General features: G+C 37.2%; 1 protein-coding gene and 1 pseudogene across 5 annotated transcripts in view; one reads left to right on the top strand and one right to left on the bottom strand.

The window, feature by feature from the left end:
* The window catches only part of LOC147030971 (LIM and SH3 domain protein 1-like), a 214670-nt gene that overhangs the window by 132957 nt on the left and 69125 nt on the right, over window positions 1–12588 (bottom strand). The gene's annotated exons all lie outside the window — the stretch shown is intronic.
* LOC147030972 (uncharacterized) lies at window positions 6801–11659 on the top strand (annotated as a pseudogene).

The raw sequence follows: 12588 nt of genomic DNA on the forward strand, positions 1-12588 counted from the left end.
GAAAGAAACAAATGAACCGATAAAATTAACCAAAGAAGAAAAATTAGAATTTAGAATGAACAATATCTGTCATATTTGTGAGGGGGAAATTAAGGAGTCTAAAGTTAGAGACCATTGTCATCTTACTGGTAAATATAGAGGTCCCGCTCATTCCTGTTGTAATCTTAATTATAAATTACCTTCTTTTATTCCAGTCTTTCTTCACAACAGCGCCAACTATGATACACATCTATTTATAAATGAACTTTCAAAAACACCAGGGAATATTTCTGCCATAACAAACACAAGTCAAAAGTATATTTCATTTTCAAAAATGATATTCACAAAACCTTTAACTCGTATTAGGTTTCTAGATTCTTACAAGTTTATGGGAACACCACTAGCCTACCTCGCATCAAAACTAAGCTCCACGGACTCTTTTCCAAATCTTAATTCATTCTTTCCAAAAGAGGAAATTCTCACTAAAGAGGAAATTCAGATTAAAGAGAGAATTCAAAGTAAAGAGGAAACTCTAATTAATGAAGAAATTCTAACTGAAGATGAAATTCTAATTATAAAGAAAATTCGAACTAAAGAGGAAATTCAGATTAAAGATGAAATTCTGATTAAAGAAGGAATTCTTACGAGAGAGGAAATTCAAACAAGGAATGAAATTCAAAGTAAAGAGAAAATTCTTACAAGTAAGGGAATTTATCCTTATGATTATATGGATTCATTTATGAGATTTAAAGAAACACAACTTCCTTCAAAAGAAAGTTTCTATAATAACCTTTATGAAGAAGAGATAAGTGATAAGGAATATAAACACGCACAAGAAATATGGAAAATATTTAAGATAAAGAACCTTGGAGAATATCATGATTTATATCTAAAAACAGATGTTTTATTGTTAGCTGATGTGTTTGAGGCTTTTAGAACACTCTGTCATAATAAAAATTGGTATGGATAAGACCCTGCCCACTATTTCACAGCTCCTGGTTTAGCTTGGAGTGCAATGTTGAAAATGACAAAACAAGATATAGATTTAATCAGTGATGTTGATATGCTTTTGATGATTGAGAAGTCCAAGAGAGGTGGAATATCACAAGTATGTTCAAAAAGATATGCTAAAGCAAATAATAAATATCTTCCAAATTATGATAGTGAAAAAGATAGTAATTATTTGATGTATTTTGATGCTAATAATTTGTATGGATGGGCAATGTCTCAATCTTTGCCTTATGGTAAATTAGAGTGGGTGGAAGAAAAGGATTATGAAAAGGCTTTGATGAATATTGTTATTTCTTCTCAAGAGGAATTGAATGACGAAGAAGAAGGTTATTATTTTGAAGTTGATTTGAGGTACCCGAGTGTTCTTCATAATAAGCATAAAGACCTTCCTTTTGCATGTGAGAAAGAAACCCCAAAGAAAGAATGGTTCAGTGATTATCATAAAAGTTTTAATATTAAAGGCAAATCAACAGAAAAGTTATTAACAACATTCTATGATAAAGAGGGATATGTTTTACATCAGAGAAGCTTAAAACAGTTTTTGAGAGAAGGATTGAGAGTAGCTAAAATTCATAGAGTTTTAAAATTTAAACAAAGTCCTTGGGTGAAAAAGTATATTCAATTCAATACAGATATGAGAGCAAATACAAAAGTAAAATTTGAAGGGGACTTTTATAAATTAATGAATAATGCTGTATTTGGAAAGACTATGGAAAATGTTAGAAACAGGCAAAACATTAGATTCGCAACATCTTGGAAAGAAGCTTCGAGATTGATAAATAAACCAAGTTTTGAGAGAGAAGAGGTTTTTTCAGAGAACTTTTCTGCAATTCATATGAAAAAGGAAAGTATTGTAATGGATAAACCAATTTATATTGGAACAGCAGTTCTTGATTTATCAAAGATATTGATGTATGATTATTTGTATAATGACTTAAAGAAAGAGTATGGTGAAAATGTTTCATTGTTGTATATGGACACTGATAGTTTTATCCTAGATATAAAAACTGATGATGTTTATGAAGATATGAAGAAAAATATTGGAGTATATGATACAAGTAATTTCAGCAAGAAGAGTGAGTTATTTTCCAAAAAGAATGAAAAGGTTATTGGTAAGTTTAAGGATGAGTTGGGTGGAAAAGTAATGAGTGAGTTTATTGGATTGAGAGCAAAGGCATATGCTTATAAGTATGGTGAACAGATTGATAAGAGGTTAAAGGGAATAAAGAAATATGTAATAAAGAAATCAATAACTTTTAGAAATTATTATAATTGTTTGATGAATAAGAAAGAAGAATATAGGAAAATGAATACAATAAGAAGTTATAAACATAACATATATAGTGAAGAAGTAAATAAAAAGGCATTAGGAGCCTTTGATGATAAGAGATTTATTTTAGATAATGGAATAGATTGTGTTCCATATGGATATTGTATGATAGAGTGAATAGAATAGATTGTGTTTTAACAATGGGAAGATGGGTTAGTGTTTTTAAGGGCGACACTTGTGGTTTTTCACAATATATAAATGGTTAAACCAAGTATTAATCAAACTAAAGAGTGGAGAAAATCTCAGTCTTGGTATATAAATGGAAAACATAATGAATGTGAAAAATATCAAATAAGTCTTATTGAAAAAATAACTAAAACAAAGGTAAATAAAACAAATAAGCGAATTAATTTAAAAACTAGTAAGTTAGAGGATGTAAAGAAAAAAATGAATATCCTTGAATGGACTGAAAACTTTGATGGTTATCAATTGAACAATGAAAAAACAATTTACTATAATCTCAAAATGATATGTGGCTCAGGAGGTGGCCAGATGAGAGCATTAAGAGAAGTTTATCATTTCGTAATGGCACAAAAGGGGTATCTTCAAAAATATAAAGATTCAAATGTTTTGTTTGTCAATATTTTAGATGGGGATTATTGTGCAAAGAAAATTAAACTATTGAAGGAATTTGAGAATGAACAAATCTTTATAGGTTCAATGAGTGAGCTGTTCAACCCCCAGGTGTTCAATTCAATGAGGTTCAACCTCCAAGTTAAAAGGGGAGACAAATAAATATACCTTGGGATAAAAAGGGGGTTTATTTTTAGGGAAAAAAATATGAATCGCTGAAAATCCCCCATTCATTTACATGGGGAAAAGTGAGCCAGAATCAGTATTCTTACCCTACTGATATCACCCATCCTGAAATTCAAAATGGCCACCAAAAAGTTACAAATTGCATCAAAATTTAAGGGCCATGGTCCAATGGGGATTTGACATTGACAATGACCCCCAGATTTAACCGGACGTGGTATAAATAAATATGAAAAGAAAGCTGCTATTCTTCTCATTGACCTCTAACAATGAGAAGTTGGTCTCTAACAAGTTCTTCATCAGTCTTTTGCTGACAGATAATGCAGAGACAAAAATTTGTTTCCTGCCTTGATGTCTTTACACTAGGTGGTCCAAAAGCATCCATTTTCCATTAGCAACACAGTAACTGTTGGGTTTACTCCAAGGTGGGTCAGCTCACTATAAAATTAATAAAAAGAACAAAACTGCATTAATTAGATTCTTTTTAACTTTTTGTAAAACCTTTTTGACAATCTAAGCACAATTAAGTACAAGTACTGCAACTTACCTTAGTAACAATAAGTCATGGTCACTTTGCATGACATTATTTACAGTATAAACTTCTGTCCAATACCATGTGCATGTCGTACACTTCGCACTGGATGGTTCAAAGCATCCACACAGTAATCTAAAGGTTTGCTCCAAGGTGGGTCAGTTCACCAGAAAAAACATAACATAAATCCATAATATGTGTACTGGGGTAGTGTTTATGTGTCCATGTGTGGTTATGTGGGTCAGTGATTGGAAGTATTACTACATGTTAGCATACTGTTTTAATGGAGATATATTTTAATTTAAAAGTTCTCCAGAGTATCCCATACGGCTTTCCGTAATTTCCCAATTTGTTAGCATTGTTGACACCTTGTTGGCGTTGTTGGCGTTGTTGCCGTGTTTTATAAAAATACAATTTGTTTGGAATACTATTGAGGGAAGATATGTACAGACATTTTATGTTTATGAATTTCAGTCTATTGTTACAACTTTGCCAATGGTCATAATGGATGATATAGGCCTATGGGTGATAAGCTTTCCACATTAATTCATTAGCTTCTTATAAAAGGCTTTCTTTAAACTTTTTGCTGATATATTTTCAAAGCTTTCTGGACATGCAAGCACAATTAAAAACAAGTACTGTAACTTAAACTTATAGTCCATGAGCCAGACCAGATATGACGACCAAATTGAGGGACTAAAAGCCACTATGCTTTTCAGTTACCTTGATGTCTGTAGAGTATGGTATCGTGTGATGGACGCTCCTCATGCCCAGCTAAATGGTATTTTGGCGGGCATCTTAAAAAATGGCCACCACTTTCCAATGACCTTGATATATGTCAGTAAATTGGCCATATCTCCACAATGGCTTAACATAAACACATGCTGTCAAATTCATACGATTCAGTATAAAATTCTGCATGTTTTGGTGTGTATTTTGTTCAGTAATGAGAATTACTTTTTTATTTATGAACACAAATGCTGTGAAAAAGTGGCGTTTTGTAACATTTTTTTCCATATTTGTTCACCTAAAATCACCATAAATATCAAAGTTTACTTTTTTCAAGGTATTTATGCATGACTTGGTTATTTGACATTAATATTAGTGATATAGAGTCCTAATCATATAGCAAGGAATTGAAACATATACACGACAGTCAAATCTCACATGAGTTGTCTTTTTTGTCCAGTATTATCACTGTAACATTGTAATCTCAGTTCAGGGTACCTATATAATTCATTAACAACTATTCAGTCAGGTTTTTCTAATATTTTGACTTTCAATTAAATTAATTGTTTTGATCAATTATTTTTTTCATATTATTTTGCATTTTTAATACTTTTCTTAACAGTTTTGTAGGGTCAATATTATTTTCAATATGTTAACCCATGGATTAGGCTGCTTTCATATTTAATCCATAGATAAATGTATTAAAGTAATCAAAATAAAATTATATTTGATCTGGTCCCATCATCACTGTGACCCATCATCATTGAGATAGTCCCTCAGTGAAGCTGTGCTAAAAATAGAAATGATGACAGCATGTAGCCAACTAACAGAATTTAGGTCACAGAAGTGATGCAGCCAAATGGGGTGTGTGAGATGTTTCAAGATGAGTTAACAACTGAAATGTAAGTATTACACAGTACAACCCCTTGAGTACACTATTGTTGGGAGCCAAAAGTGCCAACCATGAATTAAGTAAATAAAACCGTGTACTAAATTTGCAGAAATACATGATTATACAGGCCACATGATTTGTGCTATTTCAAATGATTGTGGTATTTATGATTTTACCAGATATAAACAACAAAATATATTTCATTATCATTGTTAAAAAGGCTGTTTCATTCAAATATTGTCGTATGTGTCCTGTTTTTTAAATATTTGGGATCCAAGCTAAAACCCCTGTAAGGCCCTCTAAAATAATGTGACGTCCACGGGACTTGAACAGTCCCGCCAACGTAGAATGAGCCGAAACGATGGAGGCGGTTTATTTTTTTATAACCCAAAGATGGCGGTTTTAAATCGCTCTACCACAAACGGGACGAGGAAGGTGGCACGAGTCGCTTTTCACTGAGTTAATAACGTTTATTTCTCTAACCAGAAATAATAAGACTCGGCAAGAGGAGGGATCCGGGGCGATTCGACGGGATGGTGGTGTGGGTTCGGGCGTGGGGAAAACACAAACAATTCCAATGGATATACAAATCTCAAACCCTCTAAGGCGCCAGGTACACACACACACACACACACACACACACACACACACACACACACACACACACACACACACACACACACACACACACATACACACACAAAACGTAGCTGGTCCTGGTGGTCAGGCTGGCCTGTGGTGTAGACGCAAGAGTCCCTGGATTGGCGTCGGACGAGCTAGCGTTGCGCTCGTCAGGGGCAGGAGACACCGTGGTGCTGTCGACCTCCTGGTGTCGGCGTAAGTCCGCTCATAGCCGCCAGGGAGCCAGTTCTGGCGCCAAGGTGCGAGCAGGAGAGGGAGGCAGGTCCGCCCGCCGTTTGACCCCGTACTCCGAGCCAGTAGAATCCCAGAGCCAACCGAGCTGAGGCACGAGGCACAGCGAGGCCACGAGACACGATGAAACCAGGATCGAATCAGCGCAACAAAACAGCACGCTCCCAGCACAACAGCCTCCCCCAAAACGGTTTTTCTTTATCGATCTTCTTCCTCCCACCCCTTTTCCCCGAACAGAACCTTTTTATCCTCGAGTCCTCGTCACTTCCAATCGAGCCGTTTTATTGGCCCTCCGCCGTCGCCTTCCGCCAATCGTGATCACGGGGCGGAGCCATCCGCAGCACTGTCCTGTGACGTCACGGCAAGCCTCCAGGGAATACTAACAGGGTTCACGCAGACACACTTACACTATCCCGTCTCCCTATCTAATTACGTGACAATTATTATTTCCCCCTTAAAGAAATGGACATTTACGAGACAACTTATCACCACTGAATTGCTACTTATTACATCGAGATCCTGGTAAACTCGAACAGCATGGCATACCTAATTAAACATCCTAATTACCCTTTGAATGCATACCCCCCCCCCTCAGATGTAACAATAACATAGCATTGTTGATAAAACATATCATTGCAGCTTCTGGAACTGATTTATTTTTAATATTTCAGAAACCTGTTGCCACTTACCATATCAGCATGGCAGAAGATGAAGTCGAGCCGAAACGTTTGAAGACAGAGAGCGGAACATGCATTATATGTGGGGGAAAATCTCCACTTTATGATTTATCATCCCCCAGAGATGAAGAATTATGGAAAACCCTGTGCCAAATTGCTGAGATTCAACATTTTCAGCCAATTATCCATACTGCTGAAAACAGTGAAACCAACTTTTCTAATATTAAATATTACAGGGATTGCAGATCCAATTTCACCCATAAAAATAAACTTTTAATTGTGAAGAAACAAGAGTACATAAATGAACAAGACTCTTTAAGGACTAGACATTCAACAAGGCAAGCATCGAGTACACAATCAAGAGTATACGATACGATATGCATCGTTTGCCAAAGCAAGAGCAAATACATTAAAGGAACTAATATCCGGGAACCATTGAAGCCAGCAGTTGAGCTAAGGGTTGACAAAACCATTCGTGATATTGCAACTGAACTTCAGGATGACAGAATTTTATCTATTACTGCTCGGGATATTGTTGCTGCTGAAGCAAATTATCACAAAACATGTTACAGGAATTATATGAGGGGACAACCTGAAAGAATCTCTTCTGAACGCAGTGGTACAGAGTCCTTACCAAAAACAGGAGAGGGCTGCATTGAACAAGGTGTGTGAATATATCCGTACCGATGTCTTCTCAAACCCTCGTATTGTTGCACTGTCTGATCTCACTGCCAAAGTTGTATGCTTCGTGGAAAGTAATGGGTTTGAAGTTACAGAGGCAACCAAAAATCACATGCGACGCAATCTCTATGCAGAGTTTGTAGATTCTTTGCATTTCTTCACAGTTGCCCGCAGAGTATATATATATAAGGCCAGACAACTTGACAGTAGACTCCATTGCAGTTAACTATGTTCAGTTAAAGGAAGAATATGACATTCTTGTGAGGCAGCAAGATCTAAAATCTATGATAACTCAAGTAGCCCAGCTTTTACGTGAACAAGTAAAATGTGGAATCAAAGAGCAGCCTTGGCCCCCTGACCCTCGGGAACTTAATATCACATACATATCCTTCCCTGATTGTCTTGTGCAGTTCCTGAATCTCTTACTCAATGGTAAGAATGCAGCATCCTCCCGTAATGAGAGGCTTTCATGGTCCATTGCCCAAGACATTGTCACAGCTGTATCAGCAGGCAAAGTAATCACCTCAAAGCATATTTTGATTCCATGGGTTATAAAGACTCTGACAGGAAATGTGGAACTGATCAAATTCATGAACCGGCTGGGACATGCATCTTCTTACTCCACCTTAGAGGAGATTGAAACTGCACTATGTATTGAAAAGCTAAAGAGTGCAGAAGATGATCATTTCCCTCTTCCTTCCAATATACATTCTTTCATCCCAACTGTACTGTCATTTGACAACATAGATAGACAGGAGGAAGTACTGAGTGGAGCTGGAACTTCTCATCGTGTGAATTGCATAATCATTCAGCCAACATCATCATCATGTCTGCACACAAAAAGCAGTTATTACAGTAAACAAGAAAGACAACAGGAGATCAATCTATCCAAATGAGAGACAGATTCCTCATTATATCTCTGGAAAACGAGAAGGACCACCATCACTACCAGTGACTGAAGTTCCTGAAAATAATGCAGCATTGAAAGCTTCACAAAATAATCACCTTTGGATGATAACACGGGAACAAGAGACTGATAATCAGACGATCGCTTCATGGACTGGATTTAATATATAAACCAGAAGAGATATTGTAATTTCACAAGACACTGTGGGTTACCTACCAACTATAAATGCCCCAGCTAGAGAAATGGCAACTGTTCAAGAAATTGTGTATCAGTCACTAAATATCCAAAAGTCGCTTCATCTCCAAAACCAGTAGTAATGGATCAAGCTCTATATGCCAAAGCAACAGAAGTGGCTTGGAAATATCCAGGTAAATATGGAAGCATTGTTCTGATGCTCAGAAATTTTCATGTGATGTGCAACTTTCTGTCCATAATTGGCAAGCTCTTGGGAGATGCTGGGCTATGTGACCTGGCAGTGGAAGCAGGAGTCATTGCTGAAGGATCGATAAATAAAGTCCTTGAAGGAAAGCAGTACAACTGGGCAGAGCGTTTCCACAAACTCACCTATGAAGCAATGATGTTGTTAATATGGAGAAGCTTTGTACACTGGCTTGAAGAGAATCATGTTGAAGATCTTGAAAAGTTGAATCATACCATCCAGGCAGTCCACAAGCTATGTAATGACACATGTGTAGCAACTTATGGTGCTGCAGTCAAGGATGAATCATGCAACAGAATTTTGCAGATATTCAGTGCTTACTTAAAGGTTCTGAAAACCAACAAAGGCCCATTGGCAGCATTTTGGATGACATATGAGGAAATGATCAAAATTTTGCTTGGGCTTCTTCGTGCCGACAGAGAAGGTGACTGGCAACTACATCTTGCATGTATCAGAAAAATGATTCCATGGTGTTTTTCAATGGACAAAACCAATTATGCAAAGTATCTTCCAGTCTACTATGCCCAGATGTGCCAACTTCAGAAGACAAGCCCAGAGTTGTATGCTCACTTTGTTGGGGGTGGATTTTCAGTTCAGCTAAGCAGCTTCAATCCATTTGGTCGAATAGCAGTGGATCAAACAACTGAAGAGGCTGTCAATAACGACACTAAGACTGCAGGAGGAACATGTGGCTTCAGCCTGAAACCAGGAACTGTTGTCAGGTATTATCTTACAGTTGAACATCGAGCTATGGCATTGAGGCAACTGCGTAAACATGTATCTGCTAGATGTGGAGGACTTAGTCATACAGATTTACAGCATTCACGAATCAAGCAAGATGAGTCTGATGTTATATCAATGGTTGATCTGTTGGAGAACAGTTGGTCAAATCCTTTTCATCAGGATCCATCAGATCTCATTAACCTGTCCACTGGAGCAGTGGCCACTCCTAAAATATCTAATGACATTTTCAAGGCACAGGAGAAAGGAGAAGAAGCCTACCAGAATTTCAGGGTGCAGAGACTTGAGAAGGGTGAAGGGTTCTATGACACACTGAAAAAACTTAGGCTGAAAACGTTTTCTTCAGTGAATAAGAAGCCAGTGAAAGGATCAACTAAAGAAGTAATCTTGAGAGCTGATCGGAGATTGTTTAGCAACATGATCCTCATTGCCCAGAACAGAAAACTAGATATGTGCAAAGTTTTGTGTCACCCTCTTGGTCCTCTGCCATGGGCACTTGCAAATTGTGATGGTACAGTGAAGAAAACCAATAAAGCTGTCATCGCAAAGCATCTGGAGACAAAAGTATCAGCCACTGAAGAACTTCCTCAACCAAATGCTATACTGATTGATGCAATGGGGCTCATTCAGAAGATGCATGGAGAGAATCACACCTTTGCTGAGCTGTCTGATCGTGTTTTAGCACAGATACTCCATACCAGCCATGGAAGTAGTAGAATTGATGTAGTAATTGATGTGTACAGAGACCACTCAATCAAATCTGCTGAACGTGTCAACCGCGGTTCACAGGAAGGAATAACCTTTCGTCAGATATGACCAGGACATAAAATAAAAAAACTGGAGAAGGTTATTGGCCTGTGCTGAGAGTAAGAACCACCTGATACAGTTTCTAGTGGACAGCTGGAAAGATCCCAAGCGATGACAACAACTTAGCAACAAAACAATGTTTGTCACATGTGGTGAAAAATGTATCAAGTTCACCCAAGATAGCCATGAGGAGGTAGCAGCTCTTAAATCAGACCAAGAGGAGGCAGACACCCGGCTCTTATTACATACCAAGCATACGTCAGTGAGTTATTCTGCATTACTCATAATAGCAGATGACACAGATGTGTTCATCATTGCTCTTGGTCTGTGCAGGCAAATCAACAGTGAAATGTTTATGAGACGTGGAAACAAAACTCGTCTTAGGCTTGTCAACATCTCACGATTAGCCACTGCACTTAGAGTTGAAGTGTGCACTGCACTGCACTGTTGGGACTTCACCCTTGGACTGGCTCTAACACAGTGAGTGCACTGGCAGGACAGGGAAAGTTGAAAGGACTGAAACTCATCACCCAAAATGAGAAGTACAGGGATCACTAGGAAGCCAATGGGATTTGTCTTCAGAAGTGTTTAATACCATTCAAGAGTTCATTTGCAAGCTGTACAGCAGAAATTCCAAAGTGCATGAAGTAAATGAACTGAGGTATGACATTTTCCGATGCCACAGAGGGGAAATTGACTCTGCCCAGCTGCCACCATGTGAAAATACCCTCCTGCAACACACACGCCAGGCAAACTACCAGGCTGCAATATGGAGGAGGAGCTTAGACAATTCCCCTGCCATTCCAGATCCTACAGAGGGTCATGGTTGGGCCAAATGTCAGGACGGATCTCTCATGATCAACTGGATGACCACTTCACCAGCACCTGAAATGGTCATATACCTAATTTCATGCAGATGCACTCGAGCATGCCGATCATCAGAATGCACATGCATGTTGAATGGAATCAAGTGTACAGCAGCATGTAAGCTTATGGAATGTGCTAACATGGTTGATGAAGACAGTGATGACCACTACCAGGATGCAGCAGATATGTGTGACAGTGAAGACGATGATTAATAGCAATCTCATATACATGTACTTTCTATTCTGGCAATATGCTGTTTAGCATTCCTATAATAAACTAATTTCATGCAAGAAAATAACTGATAAAAATCAATTAGAATTATTCTTACTTTCTATGAAACGATGATACAGTCTATATCATGTTATTCAGATGTACAATAGGTGGTGAAACATAATCAAAATATAAAACAGCTGATATTGCAAAAGTGGGAGCTTGTTCATATTTTTATATAGACCTGTTTAGCAGGGGAAAATGTAAAGGTATCATCATTGACCCTGTAAACATATCCAAAAAGGTGTAAGAAATGTTTACCTATATAAGTTACATCTTATGTGAGCATGTTGAACAGAAATTACACTGATATTATTGGACAAACGTAATGACCAACACTGTGATTGGCCGTTATATTTGATTCAATTCTTAGCTATATAAAGTGAAACAATGGTATAATTAGGACTCTATATCACTAATATTAATGTTTAATAACCAAGTCATGCATAAATACCCTGAAATAAGTCAACTTTGATATATATGGTGATTATAGGTGAAAAATGTGAAAAAATGATAAAAAAAACGTGACTTTTTCACAACATTTGTGTTCATAAATAAAAAAATAATTAACATTACTGAACAAAATACACACCAAAAGATGCAGAATTTTATACTGAATCATATGAATGTGACATCATGTGTTTATGTTAAGCCATTGCGGAGATATGGCCAATTTACTGACATATATCAAGGTCATTGAAAAGTGGCAGCCATTTTTAAAGATAGCCACCAAAATACCATTTAGCTGGGCATGAGAAGCGTCCATCACACGATTCCATACTCTACAGACATCAAGGTAACTGAAAAGCATAGTGGCTTTTCGCCCCTCAATTTGGTAGTCAACACTTCATTTTTGATGTCTGGCTCATGGACTATTAAACCTTAGTAACAATACATGCTTTGATCACTTTGCATGACAATACAGCAGAAACTTCTGTCCAATGCCATGTGCTTATGGATGTAGTTGAGGCAACAGGTAACCCAGATGCTGCCCTCTATAGTGAATTATTTGTTACGTATACTCAAAAGGGCCAATTTATTTAATATATTATTGTCTGTTAGAAGTAGCATCCCAAAGTTTCTTAGAAATAAGAAAA

The sequence above is a fragment of the Eptatretus burgeri genome, chromosome 3 (genome assembly GCF_056783735.1).
Source record: "Eptatretus burgeri isolate ZD-2024b chromosome 3, Ebu_testis_v1, whole genome shotgun sequence".
Taxonomy (NCBI): domain Eukaryota; kingdom Metazoa; phylum Chordata; class Myxini; order Myxiniformes; family Myxinidae; genus Eptatretus; species Eptatretus burgeri.